This window comes from Ammospiza nelsoni, chromosome 6, assembly GCF_027579445.1.
Source record: "Ammospiza nelsoni isolate bAmmNel1 chromosome 6, bAmmNel1.pri, whole genome shotgun sequence".
Classification (NCBI taxonomy): Eukaryota; Metazoa; Chordata; class Aves; order Passeriformes; family Passerellidae; genus Ammospiza; species Ammospiza nelsoni.
In genome coordinates, this window is record NC_080638.1 from 19,059,332 (window position 1) to 19,070,571 (window position 11,240).

Consider the following 11,240-nt stretch of genomic DNA (forward strand, 5'->3'; position numbering starts at 1 on the left):
ACTTGGAGAGCTTTGCTCAGCTTCCTCCTTCACCTTCCTCCTTTCTTTGTTCCTGGTACTTTGTTGAATTACCATTCCTCCTTTCAGTCTGAACTTTGTGTTTTTCTCTCTTTTTTTTTGACTAACGCTAGTTAATTCTTAATTTAAAAATTGTTTCTTCAGTGTTCAATAAGTTCTTCTTCAGTTTTCTCTTTGGGTCATGAGGCTGGGCCTTTGGACAGATGTTTGGTCTTTATTTGGTAAAGTCTTGACACTTGTGGTAGAGGGGGAACAGCATAGAGGTTCTTGCAGCCCCTGCTGATCTCCCAGGCAGCTCTTCTCAGGTAAATCCATGGACATAACTACCATGATATTCAGCCACGCAAAAACCTGCACAACACAGTGCATCAGCCCTCCTTGCTGGAGCTGTCCACAGCCATCCACACAGTATTTTGTCTTTGTTACATGCTCACAGCCCAATCCCATAGGTGATCTCCAGTCAGTCTTTAGCCTTGCACAAGAAACAGCCCCCTTTAACATGTTCCTGCCTGAAAGTTAAGGAAAAAGGGACTTCTCTGTCTTCCTCATAGTGTACAGGAAATGATATTACTCTCCGTCTGCAATTTAGGCTTGAATGCCTGTAGGCAAATAGGATCTATTTCCTCAGTCAAATTTTTGATGGAGAGTGGGCAGGATGCAAGCATTTCTGTCTCCATATCAAGCGGAAAAGGTGACAAAACAGACACACCTTCTCAAATGCACATATTTCCCTGGAGAAGTTGGGATGGGAAATTTTAGATTTTCGTGTGATACTCTTTTCATTTGTGTTGTTCCTGATATGACATCTACATTTCCACCTTTCTCTCTCTCCTTAATCCACGTGCAAAGGTGAAAGAAAATCTGTTAATGAATGATTTATCAAAGTGCTATGCAAGACTCAGTTCTTCTGAGTGGATTTGTCAAGTAATGTGAAATGTTGTATTATACCACATGAGTTACTGGTCTTTGCCCAGTGCTCCTGAGGGTGGTAGGGAGGTGGTTTTGGGTTGCTCTACCAGCAGCGTAAGTTTTACTGTACACTGAGATGGGGATTCAAGAGTCTCTTCCTGGTTCTGCAAAGCTGTGCATTTGTAAAGGACATCTTCACCTTCAGAAGCCAAGAAGGAAGCCTCTAGTTGTGTTTCATTCACAACAAAGGGGGAAATAATATAATTTATTTGCTTTCATTTACCTCTGGGACTATTTCAACTCTACAACTTCAACATGGGTGATGTTCAGCTCTATCTCCTTCAGTTCTCTTCTCAGTCTCCAGTAAACTTCTTAGTGTTCCAGGAGATAATTCCAGATCTGGTGTCCTGACTTTCTTGTAGAAGCAGGGCTCCCTTGTCACAAGCACAGTAGTGAAGCATACAGTCTGACAGCCTGTGGTGTTCAGAGATGAGAAAGGGCAAATGGCAAGATTGGCCAAGGGTCTTTGGTCCTCCTGCTTTAGGAGAATAGGCAAGGAGAAAAGCATGCTGGGGAGCAGCTAACTGAGGGCAAATGGGCAAATTCAGAGGCAGCTCAAACAATTAAGAAAACTGTTTCAAATTTGATTTGAATATATAGAAAAAACCAAAACCTGTAGTACACAGACCATATATTTCTCTTCCCAGAGTAGCTTCAAAATTCTGAAGTTTACAGTTTTAAAGAATGAGTCACAGACTCCTCTAAACACTTGGCTTCTTAAAATTCATCATGTTTCCTTCCATTTTCCCTATTTTGGATTTTTTCAAAAGCTATGGCCTTTTTGAGAAAGGTTTATTTTCTAAAAAAAAGGATTGAGGAAGGTAAGCAAACAAGTCTGGTTTTCCAAAAAAGGACTGTCTACTTATCAAAAAATTAGGAAAGCCAATAGTGAAATGAGTTTTACTTTAAGTAAATGAGTTTCTGGTAAGAGGTGACTAATGCCATTTATCTTCTTAATGTAGTGAAGCCCAAGATTGTATTTGTCTTACTGACTTATACATAGCTGATGCCTCCCCGCTTAGTATTTCAGGTAACTGTGACTCACTTATTAAATAGTAATAACCTTATTTATATTATTCTTTTCACCCTTTTATTTATCCAGAAGTTCGTTTGAGTGAGCAACACATGCAAGTTACTGAGCAGAAAATAAGTTCAACAATTGCAAGCTGCAAAAATTACATGAGAGAAGTAAAATGAAAGATAGATATGCAAAACAGGAGTTACTATCCAGCATGCCTATGTGAATGCAATTTTGTAGCCTTTACCCAGTTGTCCTCTGACTTAATTTTTTTTTGCCATAGTGAAATATTTATTTGGTACATAGGAATCCTTGAGGTCCTTCCAAGCCTATATGGCCTCACCACCATATTCCTGCCTAAAAGGTAGGCAAAATGGGCATGTCTTGAAGGAGGCACCTGAACAGGATATGTCTGCAATTGTTATCAGCCACCCTCATTTTCAGTAGGCTTACCATGATTTTAGCTAATGGAGGAAGTGGTCCATTAACTCCTTAACTCTAAATGTTTGATGGAGATATGCTCCACGTCGAAGTTTAACTCCCCACTGAGAGGTTTTGTGAGGGTTTTCTGCTGATGGAGAAACTATGTAACAGGAAACTACAACCTCTTTCCTGGTTTTAATTTTGCGTTTGTGTGACTATTAAGGTAAGTTTTAACCATGGCTATAAGAGGAAAAATACATACAGGATGTAGTAAATATATCTGTCTTAGAAGTTGTTTTGACTAAAGAGAAAGTCTGTAACACTGAGACAACTAGGGAAGTCACTCTGCCATCTACCCCTGCCATCAAATGTGCTCACAACACTGTGCAGATAAACTGGAAATGTCTAGATGGTCAGAAAAAAACCACCTATTCATGTTGGAACTTGGGAATACAAGGATCACCAAAGAAACAGTAGGAAGGTGGAATTCAATGTGAATATAGGGGGGAAATGAGAAATATAAATAAGCTTTTCTACTCAAATTCAAAAAAATATGAAGATTTCAATGGACTGGAATTTTTTTGTTACATTAATTTTTCAAGATGGATTTCCATTTTCTCATTATTTTTTCTTTTTAATCTCAGTGTCTTGATAGGTTGTGTTTGTAATAAACCCTATGCAAAAAGATCCCATGTGTCAGTTTGCATACTACATAAATTTCAGTCTATATGGCTTTGATCTGCATACTTTTAAGGCAATAGATATAAAAGAGAATAATTTCTATCCTTCAGCTTTCTAAATTAGACATTCTTCAGAATTAAAGAAAACTGCTCGTGTCTCAAGGAGAAAGGAACCCTAAACAGACTCTAAAGTCAACTGCAGAGCTCACAGAGAGACATGTCCTTCTTCAAAGTCTTCTACAGACTGGAATGGCCTGTCTCTCCTTCCTACACTCTGACCTCCCAGGATCTTCTTCCCTCTATGCACAGTTCATTTCTCTAGGGTACAAAATAATCTTTCGTCTTGGAATAAGAGGAATTGGTGTTGACAGATTCCAAATGCAGTTTTGTCAAGTGCTGGCAGTCCAGGAAACCCTTTTGGGACTTTCTGGGAATTGCTGTGAAGCAGTTATGGTAGGAGAACATTAAGAACACAATTACAGAGAGGTGCATCATACTAATTCCAGCAGCCAAGCCAGCAAATCCTGTAGGTTGTCATTGGCATCAAGAGGACAGGCAGTGCCTTCCAAGGAAAGTGCAAGAAACCTCACAACAAACAGCAAAAAGGAATATCTCACCACAATGTGGATACAGCTGGCACACAGCTGATCCATGTAAAGGAGCTTCAGTGGCTTTTTAAATAGAGGAAAATCCATAGATTTGAAGAAATGAGCAATAGAGACTCAAGGGTGATGAGCTGGCAGCAGGGGCTGGTAATTCTGAGCAAGGTCAGAAGGAGGAGTGAGGAGGTTTGGTGGTGCAGCGTGCTCTGTATAAACCTCAGTTTGTACCTCTAATGAACCAAGGGGATCCCTGGTATTTTATCCAGGGGCTAGACTGAGCTAGCTTTGTCAATCTCAGAAATAATTCTGTACTGTGATGAACTAATCCTCTAGACTGGGACTAATACCTCATCTGTAAGTAAATATCTTGGGTCAAAAGCATAGATGTGCCACTGTTCCTGTAAGTGATGTTTTATCAGTTTGCTAAAGTGCTGACTCTTAGCTTATAAAACACTTGAATTTACTGTATAATACAGTCAACTTTGAGAAACAGATTGTAAATAAATGTTTCTGATGAAGACTGATAAGTTACTGAGCCACAAAACCATTTCTGTTTGCCAGTTAAGATTCAGTGGCCTGGAGAAAAAGTAGATAAGGAAAGATATTTACACTCTACAAATAACTTCTTTTTACTTTTGGTAGTTCACACATGTTTGAGATAAATGCCAGATAAACAGGCATAGTTTCTAATTCTTTCTACATAGTGCCCAAGGAAGGGAAACAATAACTTTGAGATTTTATGCTGCCTTTTTAACTGTATGACTTCTATAAGAAAATATTACTGATGAGCAGAAACCAGAGCCTTTTTTTTTAATGCAAGATCTGAGAATTTCAGAAGGAGCCTTGAAGATTATGATTTTCATTATGTAGTGCCTAGCTTGTTCATGGCTTTATTTTCAGTTGTTCTTATTACTTAGAAAGAGCATTACAAATGAGAAAACAAGTAGTACATCGAAGAAGGACTCAACAGTGCACACCCAGTGGTACCCAGCCTACAATCAGCACATTCATTGTGAAGGCATCGGGGCTCTCAACGCCTTGAGAGCATGAATCACCAGATAAACTGACATCCCTTTCCCTAAAGGCATGTCTACCCTGCTGTCACTCCTGCAGCAGCAAAGGGCAGACATGCCACAAAACCTGTGTCAAATGCATCTAAAATAGCTCATGCTGCTGCAGCTGAATTATGAAAGTATCTGTTTTATTTTTTACATAAGATAAAATCTCTAAGGATATGGTCTGTCACGTTTAGGAAGACTCCCTTCAGCTGAGCCATCTGAAGACAGCTCTCTGGCCTTATGGTTCCATGTAGAGCTCCATCAGTTCAGAGAGGAAGATGAGCAGCTCTCGAAAATGATACCCCTCTCTTGGTGTGAGTTGGACAGAGTAAGTAAGGCATTTGTGAAGTCTTATGTGCTCAAACTTCAGATCCCCAAAGTTAGGTAAAAAGAGCCTTCCACAATGTGGTTGCTCTCCATATCTATCCATTTACTGTGCACTCACACATCCTTCTAAATCAGTTTTTCATATGACATGAGCTCAATAAGGCCCACTTTGGTGTCCTCACTGAAGATCCTAGCACAGTTCTGAGAAGAATAAATTCTGATGCAATGTTGAAGACCTGCACATCCAAAATAGGAACTGTATCAGGCTCTAATGCATCAGTACATGAATGTGGAAGGCAGTCAGCAGGTCATGGAGAGGTATTTATTCACTGTATTAAACTTCTAACTCTAATGACCATAGAGCTGTGCAAACAGAAACCAGTAAGTGTTTGAGAGGCCTTGCTAAAAGCTGTACAATTGCTCAAACAGACAAAAGAAGGTGTGAGCCTTGAACATGAGAATAAAATAAGTATATTGTGGTTTAACTTAATATCAAAACAGTCACATGGCTGCTTTTCAAGGAATAATACAAGAAATTAATCTTGCAGTACATTCATGTGGTAAGATTGAAATCTTTAGAAATTGCACAGCAAAGATATTTTAGGATCAAATATCCTTTTAAGTCCAGCAGTATTTTTCAAGACACTCACAAAGTTAATATTTGACGTTATGTTTCTAGTGATATTAGTACTATAAGTGGTGTAATTATAATGTTAACCAATAAAAGACAGAACCAACACAAACCACAACAAAACAACTAATCAAATAAGTCTTCCTTTCCAATACCTGCTATTTCTGCTTCTCTTAAGAAAAAACTTTGAATATGGGAGAAAAGGGGTTATGATATGATGCTACTACTGAGATTCTAGAGTATTAGAAATGCTTTCAATAGTTCCTATTATACTGTAATAAATATTGTGAATGTATTGAAACATGATACTGATATTAGAAATTGCTCTTTAGCTCTCCTGTTATTAACACTCCATGCATTGCATGGGAATAGGCTGCTATTTTAAAAACATCAAGAGCTAGCTTGAGAACTACAGTTTTCTCTGCATTTCCTTTTTTTTTTTTTTTTTTAAACACTTTGGTCAAAAACTTTCCTTTTGTTCTTCATCAGTATTAACAGTTACACTGCAACCACTGGACAAAATTACATATTTTCAGTATTTGGAGGTATTATATTTGTAACTAGATATATATAGTACATACCAATTTGAAATGTTTGGGTTCTAGTGACAGCTGTAGGCAAATATTCCTAGTTTAGTTATATTTGTTGAAAACCAGACAGAAAAAAGCAAAGCTCTTAACAATATTATTTAAAGTTATTACACAGCCTACCTACTTGAAAGAAAATACAGACCTGCTACTGTTAGCTTCAGTAAAAGTGCTGATACTTTCTCTGCAGTCCTCATATTTTTATATAATTTTTGGACTTGGATGACCTAAGAAATAGCCATGCTGTCCATGTGGTCATTTACTTCCTTGTTTGTCACTGGATGGAAGTCCAAGGAAAACTTCTATTCCTGTGTCAGCAGTGACCACCAGTTCCCAGCGAGATGCATTCCTCATGTTAGCAAAGTGACCACTTGTAATGATCACACAGACAAAATGTTCACACAGACATAGGAAAAAGACCCATTTGGCAATTGCAAAAGATCTTTTTTTATCTTACTAGAAAGGCTGTTATGTATTGACCTGAAAAACTCATTCCTCCCTTTCTATTAATTGTAATCTAACACCCCAGCAGTACATGTCCTTAGGCAATAGGTTCAGCATCTCTGCACAGCTTCATCCTTGAGACCTGCTACAATTCTTCTAAGTTAAAATCCAAAATCAAGGGAATGATAACAGACTTTTAAAATAATATTACAAATCATTGGCAGGGTAAACTTGTAGCTTTTATTTAAACAACCTAAATACTGTATTGGTTTTCACTTGGAACAGTCCCAGATGGCAGAACGTGAAGTGGCGTCAGCCTGCGATTTCCACATGGAGGTGCTTTGCTTTGTACATCTCAGAAACAAATGAGGAATGGAAGGTATTTGTTGAAGAAGGGATGAAAAGAGTGTGTTTCATTGGTGGATTCTGTTTGCTCCTGTGTCACACGAGGCTGAAGTGGATGCTGGGAGGGAGATGTCATATTACAGACAAGATATTGCAGTTAATCATTGTCACTGAGAGTCAAGGTACTGTCTGGAAACAAGGAGAGTTTGGAACAGATGCACCCACCAGGTGTACAAAGCACATGGCACAGAGATGACTGCAGGCATCTTTTGCTGCGGAGTTTCATTCCTTCTTTCTCCAGGAAGGGTTTTTGCACCATTCCCTTGTACTACAAGACAACTGATCCTGCAGGGATGAGGAAGCTCACTGGGTGATTTTCCAGGTAAAAGGACTCTTTGTATAGATCAATGAAATTCACTGCCCAGAAGCATACAAAGAGCTGGTGTAGGAGGAAAACTTGCATCTTTCACAGGCAAAACAAAAACCTTTCACTGCTACCTTGCTTCCCTTCTGCTCTGTATGAGAGCCTTAGGCTTGCTGGGAAAACTGGGCATCAGCACCACACCTCGCTGCTCAGCAGCTGCCACCCCTGCCTTGCTGCAGAGCCCACTAGAAAATGGAGATAGCTGAAAGCCACAGGGCCTTTTTGGAGATTCAGCTGTGCTGTGGGCATTTTAGTTTCTCTACCTCTAAGGCCTTTTCTTACCACAGGTTATGGTGCTCCATTTCACTTATGTACTGGGCTTGGGAACAGAAGGAGGAACAGAAAGGCAGAATACTGGGCAAATGTACATTTAACTGAGTATAAAACTCCACTGCTTCCCCAGCTGTCTACTGTGTTGAATAAACTCTTTTTTTTTTTTTATTGCTTCAGGTTTTTATGTTGCAGTTAAGGTTATCCAGTGATGATCTGGCCGCCTATTCATCCACGAGGCCAAAGGTGCCTTAAAAAAGGCAGGGGGTGAATGTGTAGATCTTTATCTTTAGTAACCATAACAAAGCTCACTACATTGTGCTGCGTATTTTTACGTTAACAATATTGAATGAAAAGGGTATGACGTAAAGGAGCACCTCCCAAAAGATCTGCAACAATGCTCACAGTTTATGGATATGGCTAATTTTTCTAAAACGTAATTAATTAGACAAAGGGAAAGAGGTGGACTTCATTTTATGCCCTGTTTGATATCTGCAGTGTTTGTGTCAGATGCCTATGCTTCCTTTCGCAATGCCTGCTCAGAAACAGGCTTTCTCAGGGCATTATTCATGCAAATGATTCATAGCACTGTACTGCAGGGAAAGTTGGATGAACTTTACCATAGAAGTTGTGATTTCAGTCCTCATGGAAAAAAAGTTCTGTAAAGTGTAGTATTGCTAGACCCTCTCAAAGATTTTACAAAGATTATACACATTAGATTTTTGTCATGTTTCTATTATTCCTGTTTCCAAGAAACTGGAATGAGATGGAACAGAGATAATTTTTATGGAAATACCTAGCTTTTTCTGATTATTTCTTTTTTGATGATTAACCATATACAGTAAAATTTTTACTTTCACAATAGGTAGATCAAGCTTCCTCAGTGTTTGTGAACATACTCATATCTCTTCATATTTTTGACTAATTGAATAAAATCTTTATCATACTTTTGAGATTATCTCCAAAGGGGCTTAAACTGCTGCTTCCTCAAGCAGCAATTTCTCCATGGCAGCACCTTCTATGAGCATGTTTCAATCTCCTGGATTTCATATAGGATTTGAGAAACATTGATCAAATTGACTGACAGAAAAGAGAAACTCCTCCAATACAGATACTGCAGCATTCATTAACTTTAAAAAACCCTTTGTGTTTTAATCCCTTTCCATCTTCCTGATGCACAGCTAGCAGGTCAATCTGTGTGTAAATGTAGGCAGAGCAGCTCTTTGCTCCTTTTGGTTTGATAACAGATTAAAGGCACAGATCAACAATTACCTGTGTGGCCAACAAATGAGCCAGGTACAAACTGCTCACTGAAATCAATGCACAGTAACTGGTCTTGAAGAAGGTGCTGTTCAAGGAGCTAAAGGTGTGAGGAACTGAGATATACAAATGTGTCAGCCTTGGGCCAAACACAAGCAGAACCTGAAAATTCATTGTGAAAACAGATCAGCATGGTTGCGGACAAGGCCACATCCAGCTACTTTTATCTGAGAAATAAAAACAAACAAACAAAAAACCCCAAACAATAAAGGGTCTTCCAAACTGAGATAGATAGATGATAGATAGATAGATAGATAGATAGATAGATAGATAGATAGATAGATAGAGTCATTGTAAGAGCAATTTTCTGAGGTGAAGTAGGAACTGGTTGTTGTAAGAAGTTCTCAAACCAATAAAAGACTGCCCTTGTGGATGTAAATCTAATGGGATGTCCCCATAAAGCACTCAGAGGTGTACCACACACATATCAAAACCTGTTGAGCCACTCCAGTACAGTCACGTAAAGCTCGTTTACAGTATCTCATCTGTGATTAGATTATGATTTGTCAATGTTTCCATGAATCTTGTTGTCTAGGTAAAAATAGTGAACCAGCAGCAAGGCCTCAGTAAATATTCATAGAGATTATATGGCAGTGTGTGTTGGACAAAAAGAATGCCAGTAACAGAGATTAGGAAAAGGTCTTTAGAAGGTAATTTTGACTATAGTGCTCTTTTTTCTTCCAGGGTCTCTAAGGTTTAATTACTTAATATAATGGGGTAATACCTGTTATCTTCAAGATTATCTCTACATTCCTAGGTATACTTTTACTATGTCAGTGGTACTTAAAAAATTTGGAACATTACTGCAAGCTCTTAGAGTAATTTGCCACGTAGCTGGTTGTTTTTTTCTAGTAAAGCAGGAGCTAAAAATACAAGGAGTTTTGACTTTTCAACCATCAAAAATCAGACAAGCAAGACAGAAATGACCGCTGGCTCACATCCATCCACTGGAAAGTCAGCAATGTTTATACAAAATCACGTACTTTCTCATTTGTTCCAATGGAAAATACAGCAAAATCTTAGTTGTTGTGGTGATCTCAATAAACATGTCAATAAAATCAGTGGAAACACTACACCTCACTGTGTTTTAAACCTGAGCCACTATGATAACTTTAAACCCACAAGGTTTTTGAAGGTATTCTGCTGGTACAGAGACTTGAGAGTAAAACTTGAATTTAGCAAAGATTTCTAATGTTTTCCATCTTTAGTTTCCAATGCCAGTGATCAAGTGAGTGCAACATCTCTGCTTCCTTTACTTCCTTTTGCTGGATACACACTTGTAGTACAATCTTGGCCATTTTGCATGTGAATGGCACCTTTCAGAAACCCTTAATGTCTTGTATAAACAATTCAGTAGATTCAGTAGGTGACTTATTCACCTTTTACCCCAGCATCAGGTCATTGTTTCCCATCCATCATACATAAAACTAGATGATTTTCTGAAAGAACAATTCTATGGATAAAAATTGACCATCAGAAGTAAATTCAGTAAAGGAGAAGATCCACCAATCCTATGGTGGTCTGATTACAGCTTGGAGGAATTTTCATGGCTAGAAAACTTGCTTTAAATTTTCAACTAAAGAGAATGCAATAGTTATCCTCTCTTCTGCAGTGTTTGTCTGTACTCTGCCTTGCTTATAAATGGAAATCACCTCTGCACACTGGATTCCTAAAACAGCTTGTGTAATCACAGCACATGTAAGGCCTTGAATGAATGAGATAGAGTTATTACTGAGGAGTTCTGTGCTGGAAATGCAGAGAATTATGCAGGTTAGATAGCAGATACTTTTATTTCAGTAGTTTTCATTATCTTTCTGGTTCATTTTTACCCCAGCTGTCTAACATCAAAAATTAGCAAGATTAAAGGAAGTGAAAAGCCAGCATTTTTTTCCTGTCTGTGACAACAGTATAGGTTATTACCTGGGAAAACTTTTCTGGAGGAAGACCTTGCTGCTTTGCCTAAAGCTAAATCACTGCAAATAGTGGGGTGACTCACTGAAAGCATTCAGTGAAGAATCTGTGTACGTGTGCCCTTACAGTTTTGAATAGTTCTGCTATGTCAGTAAAGCTGCAGCTGTAGCTGAAGTTACGCTGTCCTTAATGTTGGCCTTGGGCTCCTATCTG